We start from the raw sequence: 3,381 nt of genomic DNA, 5'->3' as shown, positions 1-3,381 counted from the left end.
TATTGAGAAAGGCTGCCGTAGGCAGACATGGCTCTCAAGAGAAGACCAGGCTATGTGCTCACTGCCCACAAAAATGAAAGTTGGAAACTGAGCTGCACTTCTAACCTCCTGCCCAATGTATGACCATATTAGAGAGACATATTTCCCTCAGATTACACAGATCCACAAAGAATTCGAAAACAAATCCAATTTTGAAAAACTCCCATATCTACTGGGTGAAATTCCACAGTGTGCCATCACAGCAGCAAGATTTGTGACCTGTTGCCGCGAGAAAAGGGCAACCAGTAAAGAACAAACACCATTGTAAATACAACCCATATTTATGCTTATTTATTTTATCTTGTGTCCTTTAACCATTTGTTTTGGTGTTTACTGTTTTGAAACTTCTGTATGTGTAATGTTTACTGTTAATTTTTGTTGTTTTTCACTTTATATATTCACTTTGTATGTTGTCTACCTCACTTGCTTTGGCAATGTTAACACATGTTTCCCATGCCAATAAAGCCCTTGAATTGAATTGAATTGAAAATTGAGAGAGAGAGAGAGAGGGAGAGATACTGATAACTCTGGAGAGAGAGAGAGAGCCATCACAGCAGCAAGATTTGTGACCTGTTGCCACAAGAAAAGGGCAACCAGTGAAGAACAAACACCATTATAAATACAACCCATATCTATGCTTATTTATTTTATCTTGTGTCCTTTACCATTTGTACATTGTTAAAACACTGTATATATATATATATATATATATATATAATGTAATGTCTTTATTGTTTTGAAACTTCTGTATGTGTGATGTCTACTGTTAATTTTTATTGTTTATTTCACTTTATATATTATCTACCTCACTTGCTTTGGCAATGTTAACACATGTTTCCCATGCCAATAAAGCCCTTGAATTGAATTGAATTGAATTGAGAGATACTGATAAGTCTGAAGAGAGAGAGAAACTGATAATTCTGGAGAGAGAGAGAGAGAGAGAGACTGATAAGTCTGGAGAGAGAGAGAGAGAGACTGATAAGTCTGGAGAGAGAGAGAGAGAGAGAGACTGATAAGTCTGGAGAGAGAGAGAGAGAGAGAGAGACTGATAAGTCTGGAGAGAGAGAGAGAGAGAGAGAGAGACTGATAAGTCTGGAGAGAGAGAGAGCGAGAGAGAGAGACTGATAACTCTGGAGAGAGCGAGAGAGAGAGACTGATAACTCTGGAGAGAGCGAGAGACTGATAACTCTGGAGAGAGAGAGAGACTGATAACTCTGGAGAGAGAGAGAGACTGATAACTCTGGAGAGAGAGACTGATAACTCTGGAGAGAGAGAGACTGATAACTCTGGAGAGAGAGAGAGACGGATAACTCTGGAGAGAGAGAGAGACGGATAACTCTGGAGAGAGAGAGAGAGAGAGAGAGAGAGAGAGAGAGAGAGAGAGGAGGACAGAGAGAGAGGGACAGACAGAGAGAGAGAGGGACGGACAGAGAGAGAGAGAGAGGGACAGACAGAGAGAGAGAGAGAGGGGCGGACAGAGAGAGAGAGGGACGGACAGAGAGAGAGAGGATGGACAGAGAGAGAGAGAACAGACAGAGAGAGAGGGAGGGATGGCGGACAGATGGAGAGAGAGGGACGGACAGAGGGAGAGAGGGGACGGACAGAGGGAGAGAGAGGACGGACAGAGAGAGAGAGAGGGACGGACAGAGAGAGAGAGAGGAGACGGACAGAGAGAGATGGACAGAGAGAGAGACGGACAGAAAGAGAGAGAGGGAAAGACAGAGAGAGAGAAAGGAACGGACAGAGTGAGAGAGGGACGGACAGAGAGAGACAGAGACAGGGACACCAGAGAGAGAGGGAGGGAGAGATAGAGAGGGAGAGACAGGGACGGACAGAGAGAGAGAAGGACGGACAGAGAGACAGACAGAGAGAGAGAGAGGGAGAGACAGACAGAGAGAGAGAGAGGGACGGACAGAGAGGGAGAGACAGACCGAGAGAGACAGAGAGGGAGAGACAGGGATGGGCAGAGAGAGTGACAGACAGAGAGGGAGAGACAGACAGAGAGAGGGAGAGACAGAGAGGGAGAGACAGGGACGTACAGAGAGAGAGGGACGGACAGACAGAGAGAGAGAGAGAGGGACGGACAAAGAGAGAGAGAGGGACGGACAGACAGAGAGAGAGAGGGACAGAGAGACAGACAGGACAACATAATGATTGAGATGAATAGTTTCACATGAAGTTAATTTCATATCACATGTAACAAGACAGTTTAGTTACCTGGAGGAAATGGATGTGATCCTCTGTGTGTGAGAGCTGCTCCAGCTCAGTGCTTCTCTTCCTCAGCTCAGCTATCTCCTGCTTCAGTTGCTCCAGGAGTCCTTCAGCTTGACTCACTTGAGCCTTCTCTTGGGCTCTGATCAGCTCCTTCACTTCAGAACTCCTTCTCTCAATGGAGCGGATCAGCTCAGTAAAGATCTGATCACTGTCCTCCACTGCTGACTGTGCAGAGCGCTGGAGAGAGAGAGAGAGACAGAGAGAGAGAGACAGAGAGAGAGAGAGAGAGAGAGAGAGAGAGAGAGACAGACAGAGAAAGAGAGAGAGAGAGAGAGAGAGAGAGAGACAGAGGGAGGGAGAGAGAGAGAGAGAGAGAGAGACAGAGAGAGACAGAGAGAGAGAGCAAGAGAGACAGCGAGAGAGAGAGAGAGAGAGAGACAGAGAGAGAGACAGAGAGAGAGAGAGACAGAGAGAGAGAGAGAGAGAGAGAGAGAGAGAGAGAGACACTAGGTACAGTAGCCTCTGCACCTCATTGAGTCTGCTCTCCTCCCTCCTGGACAGACAGGTACAGAACACCTCTTGGTCCTCCTCTACTCTCCTCCCTCCTGGACAGACAGGTACAGAACACCTATTGGTCCTGCTCTACTCTCCTCCCTCCTGGACAGACATGTACAGAACACCTCTTGGTCCTGCTCTACTCTCCTCCCTCCTGGACAGACAGGTACAGAACACCTCTTGGTCCTGCTCTACTCTCCTCCCTCCTGGACAGACAGGTACAGAACACCTCTTGGTCCTGCTCTACTCTCCTCCCTCCTGGACAGACAGGTACAGAACACCTCTTGGTCCTGCTCTACTTTTTACCAAAAACTCTACATGGAAAGCAGAAAGCTGTGATCAATTAAATACAACGTTAACTAGATATTATCTGTGTCATTTATAGCCTGGTACAGATAGTAAAACTACATTAAATACAACGTTAACTAGATATTATCTGTGTCATTTATAGCCTGGCACAGATAGTAAAACTACATTAAATACAACGTTAACTAGATATTATCTGTGTCATTTATAGCCTGGCACAGATAGTAAAACTACATTAAATACAACGTTAACTAGATATTATCTGTG

General features: G+C 45.7%; 1 long non-coding RNA gene across 1 annotated transcript; it reads right to left on the bottom strand.

The window, feature by feature from the left end:
* Nucleotides 1-1,285: 1,285 nt before the first annotated feature.
* Nucleotides 1,286-3,052, bottom strand: LOC121841998. Its single transcript, XR_006080864.1, has 3 exons — nt 3,038-3,052; nt 2,257-2,490; nt 1,286-1,325 (listed from the first exon to the last, which is right to left on the bottom strand). It is a non-coding gene; the product is annotated as an uncharacterized LOC121841998 (long non-coding RNA).
* Nucleotides 3,053-3,381: the final 329 nt, after the last annotated feature.

This window comes from Oncorhynchus tshawytscha, unplaced genomic scaffold, assembly GCF_018296145.1.
Source record: "Oncorhynchus tshawytscha isolate Ot180627B unplaced genomic scaffold, Otsh_v2.0 Un_contig_4069_pilon_pilon, whole genome shotgun sequence".
Classification (NCBI taxonomy): Eukaryota; Metazoa; Chordata; class Actinopteri; order Salmoniformes; family Salmonidae; genus Oncorhynchus; species Oncorhynchus tshawytscha.
Note: the sequence above shows the minus strand (reverse complement) of the source record. Positions and strands in the feature narration are given on the sequence as shown.